Below are 19,880 nucleotides of genomic sequence, written 5' to 3'. Positions count from 1 at the left end.
CACCCCAGCCACTACCTCTGCCAGAAGTTGTACTGCTACTGCCATGATTTTGGCTTGAAGTTATGGTGTTACCTGAACTTGAGTGATGTCTTTTGGATAAGCTCTCTTCACAGCTATGTATATGACCATGACACCATGGTCTACCTCATCTGGGTGTAGAGATTGCAATCACCAATGGAGCAGTAGAAGCAGTGCCACTATGGGAGCGGGATCTTGCATGGCCATGTCTGCTAACAGCAGGATCTTGCATGGCCATGTCTGCTAACACCAGTAGATGTAGTTGCTCTCCAGCCACGTGAATGCTCACCATCCCCCAGCAGAAGTTTCATACAGACACTGCCCAATCAAGTGTGTTATTCATCCTGTCCAAGAAGTTACCCACATAGTTCAGGGAGTCACACCTCAAAATGCACAATATTTAGCACTTGCACTGTCACTTCTGAGGCTCTGGTAGAACATGCCTGTGCCTCCATTATGGCTCTACACATATGTCTGTTGGCACCTAATGACAGACCAGCATTGGGAGGAGGGTGGACAGCAGGCCTCCTCAGTGCATGTCTACCATCCCTCCTGTGTGGCATCTGACCCTCAAGATGGCTATGGGGTGAATCATCTAGTTTCACATCTGTAGTAACCACACTACCCTGATCAACTGTGTCACTCTCAATCTGTCATATCAGAGGGCTCCATGTCATTAGGTACACATAGGCATGCTGACTGTGCCCAAAATATGGACAGGGAATGTGGGATCCACAACCTCAGTGTCTGACTGACCCTCTGCAACCCTAGACTGTACCTCTTCATTAACATCACCATCATAATCATCATCATCAGAGGCTACCAGTACTATGAAATCAGCTGGTAGGAGTTCCACAGTGCCACTGTCAGAATCACCTATGGTAACAAGGAATAAACACAATAAAAAGAGAAATCCAGATTCAAACTGATCAAAATTTTGTTATAAGAAAGGTATGTTAATCTATAATAGATGTGAAAGCAATGCAAATATTACTTTCAGTTAAACTGAAATATGCACTAATTACAATAAAATATGTAAGCTTACCATGTGCAGGTGGTCTTGCAGACTGCAATCTAAATGTTCTGTATATTAGGAAATGAAAGGTGAGAAGGCTGATAAGTATCACAATGCAAATGATACATGAAACAGAGAACAGTCCTCTTTATATGTGCAAATTAAGAACAATTTCATACAAAACTCTGGTGACCAGATGAACCACCCCCTCACACACCCTCCTCTATCTTTCTATTACTGTGTCATCTAACTCAAACTGGTTATATATATGTACATCAGACATGTAAGATATATGCATATAAAGATATATACACTGTCCCAGTTATTTTTGTTTTGCATACCTGGAAGTTCTGTTTGAGACAATCTGGGTCTGTCATCCACATCAGCACCTACATGAAGGATTCTGTGTGAACCATCTCCTGTGCTATCTGGATCTCTGACAGTGGACAGGAGCTCTTCTCTTTCAGTTACTGATGGTTCAGTAGTAGGACCACCCCCAGTAGCCACCTGTTCCCAGGCATCTGCAGCCGCCCTGTGGCAGGCAGAGGTTATCATATTACTTGTCTTGTGTTGTTTCTGGAATAAAGTTCTTCCTTGCCTTTGGACAACATTGATGTCTTTGACCACCTGCTGCCAAATTCTGTCTTGGATAGATTTGTCACCTCTACCACTCCCTAAATGAAATACTCCATGACAATGGAAGGCCTGGATAATTACCACATTTTCTGCATCAGTGAATGGTGGCTTGTGCGGTACAGATGTCTTGGGTGCCATATCACTGTATGAGATGAAACAGAAAACAGACAAAAAGATTAAAAATATTAAACACAGAGAGGATATCTTTGAACTCAATCATGTATGAATGTATGCATCCATCATACACCCAATACTTTAATAGCTAATGTTTTCTATGACTATACACAAGTTAAGACAGAATCCCAACTAATGTATTAATAAAATAACAAATATAACAGCACTGTAATTTGGACAACAGCTGTGTAATTGTATAATACATTGTTCCATTAACAACACAAATTCATAATGTACAAATAGAAATGGAGAAAACTGTTATGGTACCATTTCAACTGATGAGGAGGGCAGCCAGGTAGACATCACAACCTTAATATACTTCCCTGGGCTACGCATGCAAAAATACTTAACCTTGCTACAAAGTTATATTACACTCTTTTGCAGTAACTGCTCAAATTGCAAGAAAATAATACCTACAAAATTATATCAGATAGCATTCTTTGACAAACTTTGTAATGCAGATAAAGAATTGATATGCATGGGCTATACAAACAATACAGGATAAAGAAAATGCAGACATATTAAAAATGGTTTTGTATTTGACATTGCAATTCATCATTAATGTAAGAAAGAGCAACATACATTGACAAGAAAATACTTTAGAAAGTACATAAATCTCCAAAAGTGTGTATTTAGCAGTATTGAGCTCTCTGTGTTAAAAAAGTATCCCCACTATAATACAAGTTTGTTAGCTACACTATTACCTCTATATAGTGCAGATTCAGCCCTCTGAGCACTGTGAGTATGCAAATGAGATGTTAAATCATTAGCATCACTGAATACCACAATCTCCACTAAGTACAGGGAAGGTAAATGTGGCATAAGGACCCTTATAATTACATGCACATGCTCTAGCACTACAAAGATAAGCATAGGATCATAGGATCATAGGAGGTTACTAGGCTATTCGCCCTGAGGCCCTTATAAGCCTAGCCAAGAGTTTAGCCCATGTTAAGACAAGTCAGCACCCAGAGCCCCTGTCCAGCAGGGACACAGGTGGAATCCCAGGACTGTATTTTCTGTTTCCCATCTAGTTATCCAGGTTGAGCTTAAAAGGGATAATGAGATACTCTGATTGACATGGAGAGGGAGTCTATTCCACAGATGGGGGAGTCTCTGGGACACAAATCTGTCCTGCCAACATGTCCTATTGATATCACAGACCAGGTTGAGGTTGTGCATATGGGTTGCTCAATTGGAGCTTGACTTGTGGATATACAGCAGTCCCATTAAGGTGGGGTATGAGATTGCTTTGTATGCCAGACAGAGGTCAACTCTGAGGAGTCTGTATGAAACTGAGCAGAGGGACAGGGCTTTTAACCTATCTGTGTATGGTAGGTGTTTGAGGCCCTGGATTCTACTGGTGAGGAACCTCTGTGGTCTCTCCAGCTGCTGTATGTGCTTTGCAAGGTACATGCCGAGGGGGGCATTGTACTCAATAATTGGCCTTATAAGGAAAGAATACAGGGATCTTATGACCTCTTTGTCCCTAGATGAGATACCCTTACTTATGAGGTGGGCCATGTAGAAAGCTTTCTGTACAACGGAAGCAACATGGTGGTCAAAAGTCAGGTTGCTATCAACCTGGGTGCCCAAATCCCTCACTACTGATTCTGTACTTAGGACATTGTTATTAATGTGATAATATGTGGGGACATCACTCTCCCTAAAGGGGAGGATGAGGCATTTTTTGGCACTCAGCTTGAGGCCATGTTTCTGGCACCAGTCATTTATTTGGGTGAGACCCTCTTGGAGGATGTCTACATCACTTGGGGAATTGATGACTGCACCCAGCTTGCAGTCATCTGTAAATGTGGTCAGCCATAGTCCACTGGTTTTGGCCTGCACCTCAGAGAAGTATATCCCAAATAACAGAGGCCCCAGTACTGATCCCTGGGGTATGCCACTCATTACAGGTCTACTGCTTGAGGTGGCATTCCCTATTTTGATTAGGTGGGTTCTATCAGTGAGCCAGTTTGCTACCCATCTGGTAATACATGGATTGATGCCTAGTTGAGAGACTTTATCTACTATACCCAAGGAGGGAATAGTGTTGAGAGCTTTGGCCAGGTCAAGGTAGGTGGTGTGCACCATCTTCCCCTCATCCATGGCTTTGGTGACTGTCTCAAAGAAGTAGACCAGATTTAACAGACATGACCTCCCCATTGACAAAGCCAAACTGTGTGGGGTTGAGTGTTTGGAGGTTGACAATGTCCCTGTTAATGAGGTCCATGATAAACCATTCCATGGCCTTGCAGATCAGGTTAGTTAGGCTGATAGGTCTATAATTTCCTGGATCAGTGGATGTTACCTTTGTGTAAAGGGATGACAGTGGCTGTCCTCCGCTCAGCTGGGACAAAGCCCGTATTCAGGCTTTGGTCGAATAGGGTGCCTAATCATGCTGCAAATTCATGCCTGAGTTAATGTAGGATGCAGCTTGGGATGTTATCGGGTCCCAAGGAGGCTGTATTTTTTTCCTTTGTGAGGGCAGTGATGACCTGTTCTGTAGAGATAAGGGGTGGGGGGCAGGTACTGGGGATGTCCTGATTTACTGATAGGAGGGACAAAAAGGAGAAGTTTTCACTGAATCTGTCAGCCAGTAGATTGGCTATATCTACAGCATTTGTGTATGTGGTGTCCTTGACCACCAGTTCTGAACAGATCTGGGTATTTCCTTTGAGATTGTGGGCATACGTGAAGAAGGCCTTATGATTGTTTCTAGTAGATGTGGCCAATTTGGACTCAAAGTTGGCTTTAGAGGATTTCACTAGTGCTCTTATTTGCTTGATCAGGCTAAGGAGAGATTGCTTCCAACTGGGCACCTGCTTCTTCTTGGTCCTGGACAGCATTTTTTCCTTTTGTTATATAGTTCATTTATTGCAGATGTCCACCAGACAGATTTACTCTTCCTTGTGGAGGATGATTTTTGTCCTATCAGGTATTCCTGATTACATGCATCTATATAAATGCTCGTATAGTACTTTACTGTAGATCTGGATATTGGTGCCAGTTCCTACAGTGGGGGAGGGGGCTGTGAAGCTGTTTATACCATCTCTCAGGAGGTTGTAATCAGCTTTGGAGAAGTTTTTTTGTTTGACCCTAGCTAGATGGGGGTCAGAGGAGATGGTGACTTCGAATGTGACCACTTTATGGTCAGATCTTTCCAGGGAGGATGATACCATAGGGGTGCTGCAGTGGTTACTCATGTTGGTTAATACCAAGTCCAAGATATTGTCACCTCTTGTGGGGGTGTCGACTAGCTGTTCCAAGGCATTTGCATTGATAAAATCAAGGAATCTCTGGACATATGTGCGCTGGCATGAGTAGTTTTTCCAATCTATGGTTGGGTAATTAAAGGCACCCAGGATCAGGGTAAAGGGTTGAGAAGTATTCCTTACTAATGGCCTGCAGGTGTCTATGATTAATCTGACTGCAGGAATAATCAATGTTTCACAGTTTCCCCTCTTTGCTCTACACAGTCAGGGAGAAGAGACTTACTAAAACTTATGAAAGCACATTGACTGAGTGAGGAGAGCAACATTCCTTACATTCAAATATTAGAGAACCAAAACAACTGATACCTTGTTTGAATCCAGAGATGTGATCATTTTAAAGAGGGGTGTCTGAACACACACACATTTTGTGATATCATTGTGATGCTGTCTGAAAATCATCTATTCCCATTGTTGCTAACAACATGTGAGCTGTTATATGTCCCCTTTACCATTATTTGCCAGTAACTACAGTCCTGATAATATGTGCCAGAAATTTCATATCATATGTGTCAAGGAAATGTGAGGAGGATGAATGTGTCACTGTAATGCACTTCTTCCTCTAGTAATTTCTAGGTAAACCCTTGACTTTTTTCTCTGTCAAGTTTTTCCTATATTTTTCTCTTATGGCTTTTGCATTTGCTCTCAACTTGGCAGCACACAAACATGTTTCACCGCCTAAACAAAAAAGTAAAAAAAATATTTAAGCTGCTTTCTGTAGCACAAACAAGTCTTGTGGCGTTCTGCAGCTACCAGCACTCTCAACAGTACTGAGTGGAAAAATTGCAGTTTTTATCTCGCTCTCTCTGTGGCACAAAGAGTAGGTGCAGTAAGCTTAGGTAAAGAGTGCAGTTGAGTAAGGGCTTGAATCCACCTCGCAAATACTTTTACAAAGGATATCAGAACCCCATTTCTCACAACATTCTGATTAAGAATATAAAAGTAAAGGAAAATGAGAATGCAATTACCATGCTTACAAGAAAGTTCTCCTCTGGCAATGAGAATTCATAAGCCAAATTGCAATTTTTGCATTTTTTTTACCCATGGGTTCATTTCCCAGATGGCAAAACAAAATGTTAACAATGTGTAAGTCCCAGAATCAAAATATATTACAATTTATCGTACTTATCCTTCCAAATACCAAGGATTACAAGCCAAGCTATTAAGCATTTCATTGTAGAACATTGCAATATGTGTCAATAGGTTGAACATCACACATGGTAAATCTCTAATCATACCTTCAGTGTTATTTTATGTAAGTATTGCCAATGTGTCTGCCAAGTCATTGCTTTGTTTCTAGTTGTACAAATGCAGTTGGCATGGCTGTGCTTCTTTGTGTATAACCTGTTACATGTGAGATTTGAATTGGGCAACAATTCAGACATGTATTGTTAGCTTGACTTTTTGCAAATGTTGCTGGTGATGGAGAGAATGGTGCTACATTTAGAGCACATAAGACAGGTGTTGAGAAGTCCAGAATATTTGTGGTACTCCTCATAAAGTAGTTCAGCCATGGCCAATGCATAGGGATTATACAGGGTTTCAGTATAAGGCTGAGGCTTGGAATAGCTTGGCCAAGGCTATGATCAATGCAACTAGCATTTCACACACTGGTGAACAATGTCATCACCACTATAATGACCTTAAGAAGTGCAGGTGGGATTTATTAAGCCAATAGGAGGATGACCTTAGGACTGCAAACACCATTCAGTTCTGTAAGTATACTGACCCTATAATCTGTATATGATATGGCAGCAATTATTTACACAGCCAACACAGTTATCATTATGCTTTCATATATCTTTTTTTTTCTTTTTGTACTGCACAGCTGCAGATGAAATAGCAGCAAGTCCTGAGACAAAATATGTCTCAGGTCCAAACGCAAGCCAGATAACTATTTCAGTCCCTCACTCACTAGCACCTTGAGCAGGTATACATCAGCCTTGATATCAAGCATGCATACTTACTCCAATTACTATTCCTGCTTCCATTAGGCAATGAGAACCCCCAGCTTACCTGTGTGTGGGTTCAATACCCAAAAGAAGCAACTGACTTTTTATTGCTGAATAGCATTTTTAAAAGAATAATAGCAATAATAGGTCAAGAACAATTCACATATGGTAATTGCAAATATTACATTGGAATGCATATAGCCTATCTGTCATAGAGAAATAAAGACTGCTCTTCCTTAAATGCTAACAGTGAGATTTATTTATTTTATGGCGCACTGATACCTTCACATCATACATAGATACAGTAGTGAAGTATCATAATTGTTCATGTACTGCCAAAATAGTTTATTGAAAAAGAAAATATTTCATGCCATGGATCTAATTATCTCCCTTTTTTGTCTCCCCAATCTCTTTTTTTTTTGGGGGGGGGGTGATTATAATTTATTAACAATTTACTGTTTGAATACCATGCTACTGAAAACAAAAGGACCAATGGCACAGATAAACTGACCAGTGCAGTTCAGCCTGCTATACTTCCACTGATGGAACAGAGACATCCAGCACTTTGAGCTCACAACCTGTCAGCATTGTCTGCACAACCCCTACCCTCTCTGCTCCACATGCATCAGGCAGTTCTGCCCCAGCTGCTGATGCTGTGTTATCCTTCAGGAGCAGTACAACTGGAGATGGTGATTTTGTTATCCAGCAGGACCAGACAGGGCTGGTGGAGGAAATAATGGAGAAGGGCTTCAGTGCACATATCAGCAGTATTGAAAAGGTCCTGTATTGAACTGCAAAAATGATGCGATGTCCAGCATTGATGTAGTAAGTTGATACAAGATACACTGATGACAGTTCTGAGGGTGAGGACTAGATTCTCACCCTTCTCATGCTGGACATGGGTGTGCCTTTAATGTTCCCTATCTCTCCCCTGTCATGGTGTCCTCCAACCTTATGTCTCCATCACCATCCCTGTCTGTCTTGTATGTCCTTTATGCCTAGTCATGCTTTCTAACCTACCCCTACTAACCAGACCCTCTCATTCCTAAGTAAATCCCACAACATTCCTCTCTCTTTCCTCACAAAATGGGCACATATCCCACAAAAAATTACACCCCATACACAGATCTCCACTTTGACTATGTGTCATCTTGACACACTTGATTTGGTCCAGTTGGCGATATAACATTACTCCATTACTGTCCCCCATCTCTGGTGTGGTGACTCTCCAAAGTCATAAAATTCTGTGTAAAATTCTACATATATGTTAAAAAGTGGATATCAATTGTGCTGTCCTACCATCCTCCTGCAAATTCTGGTAGTCTTTCCCCTGTGTCTTACCCTCTACTTGCAACCCCTATTTTCACCACTGTTCTACTCACCCCTTTTTCACACATTTAATTTGGTCAAAAAATAGAATCACCCACCACACACATGGCCAAAAATGTCCCATGGCAAAGCCTTCACTTTTTGTCCTCAGCATTTGCATGGTGGTTGTCATAGCACACCAATGTTGAGTGACAGTGAATGCTGTTTAACTTCTTATTGCAAAAGCTGAAGATTTAAATTTCAGCCACAGTGGTCCAGTCACTTTTGTACAAATGTGGTTAAATCTGCTGCAATGTGTAAACACAGAGAAAAGGCAGTACTGTGAAACAATTATTGTAACAGTTATTAGGCTGCTGGAAGCAATAAGCTTAAAGTTCTTATGTGGTATGTTGGGATCATTCCCCTGTTTACTGAATTATGTTTTGCATAGGTTTGGTTTGATTACAGCTGTAGGTAAAATTATTATATTCCTATCATATAGTTAACTACAAACATCTGTGTTTCTCTCCATTTACAGCATCTCCTTAACATACCATTTTAATAGTGTAGCAAGACATCATTTACAAAAACATTGTAGGCCCATCAGGGGCATTTAGTAAGCCAACCTTATCCTGCTTATGTCTTCATACTGGTTGCACTCTCCCACGCCTTATTTCTACCTGTATCAAGCATTTTATTCTACAGAGCATGACAGCTGAATGAGTTAATAAGTAAGAGTAACAAACAATACATTTGTTTCTACATGTCCTGCAAATCATATTGTTGTTCTTCCTCTCTCCATCTGTCTATCTCTCTCTGTTCACCCCTTCTGCTTCAAAGAGTTGTCACTTTCTTTAACTGTGTTATTTAAATGGTGTAAAGTAGGAGTTCATTTGTGGTGTAATGAGGTAAGGCGTATGTGTATAGATAGATTCTTGATTAGTTTTAACGGTTCTAATCCAGGCATTAGCTAAGTGGTACAGACTACTTTTGGTGCACTATTTAATGTGTATCTGTTGAATACATATTGTTAACAGCCATCATTATCCTGCTTCTGTCATAAGCGACTTTGTCCCTGCCTCCTTCTCACCCAGTCTGTCTTCTCCCTATCTTCTCCCTTCTCTGTCATTATTCTTCTATCTTGGCATTTGAGCAACATCTGGTTCCAAACATCAACTGCAACTAAGGCTAAATGGAAGTACACAGCTTATGACAAAATCTTGTCAGTTTTTGTTTTTAGCTGCATTAATCCGGTGCTCTTCTCACTGCTATACTTAGCTATGTATAGTCAGTTTAATATACTTTTCAACAAGCCGAAGAGTTGAACGTACAGATTACAGTGGTCAAGTGGGTAATGAATATGAATACATATATTTTCGTTTTCTGCAATCTGCTGTCACATGTGAACTTTCTGAAGTATGATTTCCTCTGTGGTGTGTTTAGACAATACTCGGGTATTATTTTATTTCTAGGAATGCTCTAAAGATTCTAATCCAGATGGATGCAAACATGTTTTTGAATGTTTTGTATGTCTGTCTGTAAATGCTAGCTACTTCTTGCCTTAACACATCGTTATCGTCCTGCTATATTAATGCGCCTGCTCCCTAGTGTAAGGCCTGTCTTGTATATATCTTGTCTGAATAATTATGCTGCTAAAGCAAATAATAATACAGCGCAAATATGTGCAGAAGTAAAACATACACTAATGTGTTATTATGTCTGCATTGTGTATTACTGTCACCAGCTGTCCAAATCTCATTAATTCTGTTTCATCCTATACTACACTTTGATTCCGAAATGTTTACAGAAGCTATGTTTCCACCAGCAGAAACATGTTTGATCTCTCATGTGTTTTATAATACACCTGTAGCATTCATGTAAGGCTTACTAAAGGCTACTGTAATGACAAATGTGCAAATCATTACACAAGAAACATGACCATAACACATATATGTTCTTTTTTCCAACAGGTTTACATATGGTTGTATGTGTATAAGGCTTCTTTCCCCTGAAAGTCAGCAAAAGCACCACATGCTGCTGTTAATTCCCATTTTAAGTTCAACATCTCAAGATGTGATTAATACTTTATCATCAGCAGTGCATTTGAGCTTGATAGTACTGCTCTTCCAGCAGAGAGTAAAAAAAAAACAACTAATAATTATTTGTTTAGGCTGCACAAAGTTTGTATGTCTGTATTGAATTTTGACATATTTTCTTCATTTCAGAGTGATGATGACTGAATTAATTCAGTCTGTTAATGTATGTTGGCTCTTCAATGGTTACCCTTGCAAATGAGTTACAATTTTGGTTAACCTACTCACATATAATCCATCATTGTTAATCTGCAGTGCACTGTCTTATGTAGGAGTTATCTGTTTGTCTTGTCAATGAACATTATGCAAACATAAGACAAGACAAGTGTTTAATCATCCTGAAATCAAATGGCAGGAAAGTTTAATTGATAATCTACTGGTTTACAACTGTGATTTTCATTGGCATTCCATGCTGTGAAACAGGTACACGTCCCTCACAGCAGTGCAATGTACATGAAGAACAGTATATAAATCTTAGTAGAGAAGTATGTTATTACATGGGACAATCACAGTGCTGTTACATTGCCCTCTGCACACATATGTATTTGTCCCAAAATCTCTCCTGTGTCATTTGAGACTAATACTGTGCTCTCTAGATTGTATAACTAGATAGGTAAGAGGTACAATGCTCTACTTGGGAAACATGTATGTGTATGTCCCACTTGGTGTTGTATCAACTGCTCCTGAGGAGACCACATTTATCTTTGCAAATGGCTGCCTTGTCCCACTTTTAACAGAAATATCTTCTCTGAAACACACTGATGAGGTCAGCCTGTCAAATGTATGTGTATGAGTCAGACTAATCCTGTGTCCCTTGTGACTATTGGTGTGCTTTCTACACTGTGCAACTAGATAGGTAGGAGGCTCAGTGCTTAACGAAGGAGATTTCTGAAGGTATACCATTTGCTGTTGTAGCCACTTCCTCTGAGATGAATACATTTAGCTTTGCACACAGCTCCCTTATCCCACTTTTAACAGGAACATCCTCTCTGCAACACAGTGATGAGGTCATCCTATTAAAAGTATACTCTCTCTCCTTGAGAGTCAGACTTCTGCTAGTAACTAGTACTGTACTCTATAGACTGTATAGGAAAATAGATATGAGGTTCGATGCTCAACATGGGCATCTTGTGTTTGTGTGATTAGGTGTGTATAAAAGCAAGTAAGCATATCCTCCAATAGCAGCTGTGCTCAGTCAACCTCCACTCCGGAGATACATTTTATACTGCTAGATGACTTTACCATCCCCTTATCCCACCTTTCACAACAACATCTTCTCTGCAGCACACTGATTAGGTCATTCTTTCTGAAGTGTATTTTCACACTTTAAAATCAGAATTCTCTTGTGGTACTTGTGTTTCTTACACTGATCTCTATAGTGTGTAACTAGATAGGTAGGAGGTTAGAATAAAAAAGTGATTACTTTCTAAGAGAGTGTGTGTGACTGTAAATGGAATCAGGATTGGTTTACACACATTTACAGTGGTAACATGTACAACCCCAAATGGCTGTAAAAATCATTTTACCACACTCATCTTCTTACATACATACAAATATTTTGAGCACAAGCAATAATGCCCTTCTAGCTTGCCAATATACCAAAACAGTTGTTCTCATCATATGTGTTCAGGCTATTCTTAAATATCTAAACTAGTGATTGCTTTAATGTAATTTGGTAGCGTTTATTCCATGCAGCAGTTACACACTTAGAGGACCAATTAGCACACTTCTTATTCCTATAGAATCTTCTACATAGGTTGTCTGATGATTCTCTACTACATTTTGAGAACCCCAAACATTCCCAGAGGTAGTTGTCTCTAAATGACCTATATACCTGACTAAGGTCTCCTCTTAATATCTGTATGAGACATTGTACACATTCAGAAATTTTATTAATTTGTAATAACATACATATTCACAAACATAGATGCCCTTGATATAGTGCTACTGTTCTCATTTCAGTTTATTCATGCTTGTTTTCTTATAAGATTTTCATATTGTTATTCCATACTCAAGTTTTGATCTAATGTAACTAACAAACAATGACTTCGTCATTTATGATTTCCTAAACTTTACACATCTTTTTATACAACTTATAGTTCTGTAACTCTCATTAACCAATTGGTCGGTATGATTAAAATAGCTCAAAGCTGGATCTACCCATATGCCCAGGTATCTACAGTTTCAATCATCGTGTTCTGCATTAAATATTCACCTTTCAAATGATGTCTCCCAAATCTCAAATCTTTTGTTTTTGATGTTTTTATCAGCATATTAATCGTCTTGGCACTACGCTGAAGATGTAATCCCTTCATAGATGAAGTATGCCTCACTTGTACTTAGAATTCTTCTGTGGCACTGACTGTGTACTATATATATTGTGTAACTAGACAGGTAGGGGGTTAAAGTCCATCCTTGCTTAAATTGTGACATAATGTCATAAACAGTTGACTATCTCACAACCACTAATATGTACACTTTTTACAGTGACACAGTGTTAAACTAGAAAATTCTAGCATCCTCAGTGAAAATAAATTTTTGGCAACACCGTTATTACACAATGCTTACATAACTGCAGTATCTCATAGTCACAGTGCTACTTCTCCTGTGGTGCATGACTTTGTGTACCTACATGGGTAGGAGGTTTGAGTCCAGCTATGAGTGCGCCTTTCAGTTTCATACTGTGTAGGCTACTCTTCGAATACTTCCATGATGTGTAGATGTACAGTGTTATTGTGCCCTTCGACCACTGCTTAGCATAAACATCCAGCTAATAAACAGTGGTGATGTCATTCAGCTGTGCACTTTGTACAGCAACATGTCATATGGCACTTGTAATTCAGGCACTAATCTGAAGCTTGTGATTTTAGGTAGTTAGTTCAAATCCAGCCATTGCTCATCAGACTATGTTGTGTCAGTCTTATTGTGACTGTACATGTTGCTAACACTGTTGTCAAACACATCTGCTGTGTACAGTTATAGATTATAGGTTCATAGGTTCATACTAGGCTATCTGCCCTGGGGCAATTATAAGTCTAGCCCAATTCTGTATGACTTACGCCACCCCTTGATTTGAGTATACCGTGCCCTTTTTAAGGTTTAGTTTACTGTGCCTCTGTCTAATAGTGACACGGGAGTAATCCCTGGGACAAACCTACGATCCCCCATCCACCTATTGAGATTCTTCTTGAAGAGATTCAGTGAGGTGCTCTGCCTCACATGAACTGGAATTCTATTCCAGAGCAAAGGGAGCCTCTGGGTTATGAACCTGTCCCTCCAGCAAGTTCTATTTATTTCTGTGCTGAGGTTCAAGTCCCTCGAGCATGTGGCTCTAAGGGATTTAGATTTACTGAGGTGGAGCATGTCCATTAATTCTGGATTTGACATAGCTTTGTATGTCAGGCATAGATCGCCTCGAAGTAGGCGGTATGCAACTGAGAAGAGCTGGAGTTTTTTTAACCGAGCAGCATATGGCATCTGTTTGAGACCCTTGATCTTCTTGGTGAGATACTTTTGGGGTCTCTCTAATTGCTGCAGGTGTCGGGTAAGGTACATCCCAAAAGGGGCATTCTATTCTATGATGGGCCTGATGAGGGATGAATAAAGGGGCATGATTACCTCTCTTGATCTAGATGTGAAACCCTTCGTGATGAGGTGGGCTATGTAGAAGATCTTTCTAACCACTTTGGCAATGTGGTTTTCAAAGGAGAGATTGCTATCAACTTGGGTCCCCAGGTCCCTAATAACTTTCTCTGTACTTAATGGGTTTCCACCTATGTGGTAATTTGTGGGCACATTGTTTTTGCCAAAGGGTATAACTATACATTTTTTTGGCATTTAGCTTTAAACCATGGTGCTGGCACCAGTTATCTGTCTCTGTGAGACCTTTTTGAAGGATGTTTGTGTCAGCTAGAGAGTCGATTATGGCGCCCAGTTTGCAGTCGTCTGTAAACTTGGTGAGCCATAGTCCTTCCACGTTTGCCTGTACCTCGGAAAAGTATATACCGAACAAGAGTGGTCCCAGGACAGAACCCTGTGGTACGCCACTTGTCACCGGTTTCGAGTCTGACATGGCTCCAGCAACTCTCACTCTATGGGTTCTGTCTTTGAGCCAGTTTGCAACCCATCTTGTGACATAGGGGGTTTATATTTAAGCTGGATAGCTTATCTATGATGCCCGAGTGGGGTATTGTGTCAAATGCCTTTGCAAGGTCCAGATAGGCTGTGTGGACTACCTTCCCTTCATCTATGGCTTTGGTGACTGTTTCAAAGAAGTCAACCAGGTTCAAAAGGCAGGATCTGCCCTTGATAAAGCCGAACTGGGTAGGATCTAGTGTCTGTAGGTCCCAATGTCTTTGTTTATGAGCTCCATGATGATCCTCTCCATAGCCTTGCAGACTAAGCTAGTCAGGCTTATGGGGCAATAGTTTCCAGGGTCCATAGAGGCTCCACCTTTGTGGAGTGGGACCACTGTTGCTGTACGCCATTCTGTGGGCACATATCCTGTAGTGAGGCTGAGATTGTATAGCTGTTTTATTTGAGGGATTAGTTCCTCTTGGAGTTCATGTAGTACGCAACCTGGGATATCATCTGGTCCCATGGAAGCAGTGTTTTTTGCTTTGGAGAGGGCAGCCTTCACCTGAGCATCAGAGATGTTTGGGAGGCAGCCCTCTGCCAGGATAGATACTTGCTCTTTGGGGTTTGCACTGAACCTGTCTGCCAGGATATTGGCGATGTCTGTGGGTTCAGTGTATTTTTTGTCGTTTAGAATCAACTCAGAACAAGTCTGGGAGTTGCATCCCAGGTTCCTAACATAACTGAAAAAAGCCTTATGATTGTCTTTGGTGTCCTGTGCAATTTTTATCTCAAAGCTGGCCTTGGAGAATTTTATGAGGGATCGTAATTTTTTGCTAGTACTGATCAGAGATGCCTTCCCTATTAGGGATTTTGCTCTATCATGTAGTAGTTTCCTCCTTCTGTTGTACAGTTTATTTATGGCAGGGGTCCACCAGACTGGACGCCTGCCTTTGGATGATTGGGTCTTGGTTTTGTTTGGGATAGCATGATCCATGCATTCCTGGAGATGTCCATAGAATGTATTTATATAGGATTCTGCAGTTTGGGACATAGTTTCCCCTGGCCCTGGGGCCTTGAAGGATTCCACATCGGTTTTGAGAAGTGAGAAGTTCGCTTTTGAGAAGTTTTTCACTGTGGTTTTCTGGGCTGGGGGTGGGGTCGGGATGTGGACATCCAGTGAAATTAATTTATGGTCCAATCTTACCAATGAGGGATATACTTCTGGTGTGGAGCATAGAGTCCCCATGTTGGTAATGATCAGGTCTAGTATGTTGTCCCCTCTTGCAGGAGTGGTGACTAGTTGTTCCATAGCATTTGAGTTTATAATTTCCAGGAACATTTGGGCTAAGGTGCTGGGGCTTGAGTAGTGCTCCCAGTCAATGTTTGGGTAGTTGAAGTCACCCAATATGATGGTGTTCGGAGAGATCTTCATGTTCTCTAATGTTTTCAGGAAAGCCGAGTGGGATTCCTGACTTTGAGAGGGTGGTCTGTAGGATGCTTTTGATTTTGATTCCTTTTAAAAAAAGCTCTTACAATTTCTCACATAACAATGTTTTTACTTAGAGTAATGATGACATGTGATTATATTTCCCTTACATAACAATTGTAGAAAGCGTTTCCCTTTTGCATGAGAGAATGAGCCAATATTTTGTATCTTGTTGCTTTAGTACAGCAATTACAGGCACATATATCCCTTGCAGCAATAGCATGATGAAATGCCTTGACATATTGACATATCTCACAATTGCAGTGACACTTCTACCATAGTGCTTTCATTCTCTACAATATCTTGTATTTTCTGTAGTTAAATGCTCAGGTGTTAACGTCTACAGTCAGTGACAGTTAGCATTGTATGGCCTCATACTGCAATGCATGAATGGTATCCATCACAGTTATAATGTGTACATTAACAGTGGAAGAGGCTTCCCCCATCCCTTTTAGTTTGTTTGTGACACTATCATATCATGCAATGACTTCGCTTAGGTGGCCTGTTACAGCTGTGTTAAGACTTCCACTGTGGCATGTCTGGTTCATCCACATGTTATTAGTCAGTAAACTTACATAGCTTACTGTTTGATTGCCAAAAAGGGCAAGAGTACATGAATGTTCGATGTTACACAAAAAACATTCATATCTATTTTTATGTTGGACAATAATATATAATCATATGTTGTAATTGCATGGCAGTGAAATGGTTATCTGGGGCATGTCATGCTGTGCATGCACCTGTGGCATGTGCTTTAAGAACTGGCATACCTACACAGATCGAATGTGATTCAATTCTGGGACAGTGTGTCTTCTACACAACAGAAATAGCTTCCTTATCAAAGAAGCATTGATATTGTACTGCTCACTTTTGTGCGGATAGTAACATGTGTGGTACCTTCTCAATATTCTGTAGTGGTGCACCAGTTATCATTGTTGCCTCACAGCATAAGGTTCTCTGGTTCAATTCTCAGCTTCGGTGCCTTCTGTGAAGAATCTGCATGCCCTCTATGCATTCCAAAGACATAAGTCTGGTGTGTTTCTCCCCGGGCCTCTGCTGCAAATGGGCTCTGTCCCAATCGGATTTTCCCAGTAAACAAATGTTAAGTAAATAAAACATATTGTTCAAATTATATTTGTAACTCCTTTCTTACTGCACACATTCATTTCAGTTATTTGTGACAGTCTTCATTGCTATCTCCTGTGGTGCTTGCAGTCAATGCAGAGGACTATAGAGAGGCTAGTATCATAGGCAGGGGTTTGAATCAGTTAACATCTGTCTGTCACACAGCAATGGCTTACACACAAAAAAATAGTTAAGGCACAGTCAGATGGTCACCTTTTTCAGGCCTTGTCCTGTCACTGACTGTGGAATGTACACAGTATAACTGTTGTGGATGTCATTCATGCATTGCAGTATAAAGCTGCACAATAATAACTGTCACTGACTGTAGATGTTGAACACTTGAGCTTTAAGCTCTACGAAAGTTTTCTTCATGACAACCAAAATGCCTATTTTGTAGTTTCCATGATTGCTATGCATATCTCTGATATCTATCTTGGCATTTGTCCAAAAATAACATGAAGCAAATATGTATTATGTCATTTATTGCTCACAGATGTTACTTATTTCCAAAATAATTTTGCTGTGTATTGCATGCCTTCATCCAAACATTTCTTTATTACTGCAATTCTTTTCATCACACTGTACAGCTTTATGGCAGATAAGGACTATCATAAAACATTTCTTATGGTATGGCATGCTGCCAGATCATCAGAAAGAGTTAGCGGGCCTCTGTTATGACACATTCATGTGTGTTGCTGTTTAACTGCTGTTATGTTACTGTTCCCTGTAATTCCTTATGAGCATGCCCAGTATAACGATGTATGAGATATGTGACATTTACCAATGGAAAACATGAAATCATGAAATTATATCCAATCTATGTTGTCATTTGTCACTTATGTATGTTGAGTGTTATTATATTACCATTTAACATTTACAAGACTACACAATACGTGCTTGTATATTATATGTTTATAGGTGATAAACCTCTTTCCTATGGGTGCCAATAACTGTTATTTGCAAAAGCATGTCCATTTCTGATGTGCAAGACACAACAGTTGTAAGGTTCATTTGTTCTTTGGGGGGATTCAATAAAGCCCACATGATAATTTTGACTGTGTGCGCATCGCAGCAAAATGCGCACATGGTCAGAAAAAGTTATAGATTCTGTAAACTCCACATAGCAGCGTACACTCACATGTAAATAGGAAAACTTTCATGGCATGAAAAGTACAACATAAGTAGCTGAATTTTCTGTGAATAGAGCAATTCAACATGGTGAAGTGATTCAAGAACCTAGACTCTGTGTTCATGTTGGCCGTGTATTCTAAAACTTTATGAATACAGTCATGTAAAGGAGTCTACATGGAAACAAGAGCAAGTAAAGGCTCTTACATTTGTACAGAACTGACCTTAACATGTAACACCATGCATATTATTACCTAAATACACATTGTGGATGCTAGAAAATCACAGTAGCGTAAAGGCTCTTACATTTGTACAAAACTGACCTTAACATGTAACACCATGCATATTATTACCTAAATACACATCGTGGATGCTAGAAAATCACAGTAGCAAATATAAAAATACCTTTTTAAGTGCTATGCCATAAGAGCAGCTTTACTCCCCTAACTCCAAATGAAGAATACCCTCATTAAATAATACAGGCTGCTAAAATGTTTAAATGTCATGAAACAGGCTATTATTCTATAATGTAAGCATATGCATTATGTAGCTGCTGGATTACAATCCCATTGTATTAAAACATGCATCCCTCTGGTACAACACTGGGCTCCTGTGCATTTTCCCTGCCTACACAGTTACTAACCATGTAGTTTCTGGGCTGTCAGCAGGGTGAAGATGCAAATGAAGTCAAAACTCATTAGAATTAGAATTGTTGAATCTCTAAACACATAAACCATGTAGGGATGTTCACTTTGTGTAGGCACTTCCACAGTGTTCTTGTTGAATGCATGGCAACAGTGAATGCTAACATCAGCTGGGTGCAGCAGGTTACACTTGCAGAGGTGAACATGTAGGGCTGTGAAGGGTGAAAGTGCATGTAAGCAGTTCACAGTTGCCAAGTTCTTTGTCATCCTCATTATTTGGTTGTTAAAATGTGTGGTCTCTGTCTAGTTTATTTTTTTGCTTTGTCATTGTTTGTGCAATACAGCACTTAGTGAAACCATGAGAAACAGAGGAATGAATGGCAGGTTTATCTGGGCTGTTATGTAACTATTCCTGTGGCAGCACATGTATGTGTTAGGGCTGGAATATACATGGCCCTGGGTTTGACTACAGGGTGTGCAATCTTTCCTTCACTTTTTATGGTCTATGTTTGTGTGATATCATGAGAATGGAGGAAATATCAATTTTGCTTATGCTTACCTTCTTTATGTGAATGTGCGTGGAGGTGTGCATAGTGCACTAATGACCAAGCAACACGTGTGTTTTAAATGTATCTCTCTTCTAAACTTAGAAAGTTGCTACAATAAAAGATCTTGTGTTACAATGCATTTACTGAAGGGTATGAAATCAGAAACTCAAATGACTGTCATCATTTAGTGAATTAATTCCTCACTGCTTCATCACAAAAATTCAGAAAATCAAAAATTTTAGGAGGAACAAACCAAAAATATGATGCAAAAATCTGGACATTCTGTAAACATCTGTACAGTTGAGAGGTAAGCTTCAATACAATTGAAGTAGAGACAAGGACATTTTAACTGATACAATGTTAGCTATTCTACATCTGTATGTGCTAGAGCCTGAAGCCAGTGC

The sequence above is a fragment of the Protopterus annectens genome, chromosome 6.part0, assembly GCF_019279795.1.
Source record: "Protopterus annectens isolate FY-2018-M chromosome 6.part0, PAN1.0, whole genome shotgun sequence".
NCBI classification, from domain to species: Eukaryota; Metazoa; Chordata; order Ceratodontiformes; family Protopteridae; genus Protopterus; species Protopterus annectens.
This window is presented reverse-complemented; position numbering follows the sequence as displayed.